A 342-nucleotide genomic window follows, 5' to 3' on the forward strand; every position below is an offset into this window, starting at 1 on the left:
GGGGGTGCAGAACGACCCCAGAGCAGGCTCTGCCCGAAGGTGCAGCGCCGAACAGGCCACCGAGACGCTCGAGGCTGCAGTCCAACCTTCGGAGGACAGGGCTCGGCACGCAGCCCAGCTCCAACCTCTAGGTGCGGCTGCCGGTCAGTGTATACACAGCCACCAAGACAGCAAGCAGAAAGCAAATGGCGGCTCCCGCGGAGTGGATTTTCGGCACAGAAACCACAGCCCCGCCAACAATCCCAATCCACAAACTCTCCCTGTATAAAAAATATTCAAAAAAAAAAAAGAAAAAAAAAGGCGGGGCGCACTGAGCTTTCTTTGCCTCGGGTACTTACAATC

The sequence above is a fragment of the Marmota marmota genome, unplaced genomic scaffold (assembly GCF_001458135.2).
Source record: "Marmota marmota marmota unplaced genomic scaffold, marMar, whole genome shotgun sequence".
In the NCBI taxonomy this organism is placed as follows: Eukaryota; Metazoa; Chordata; class Mammalia; order Rodentia; family Sciuridae; genus Marmota; species Marmota marmota.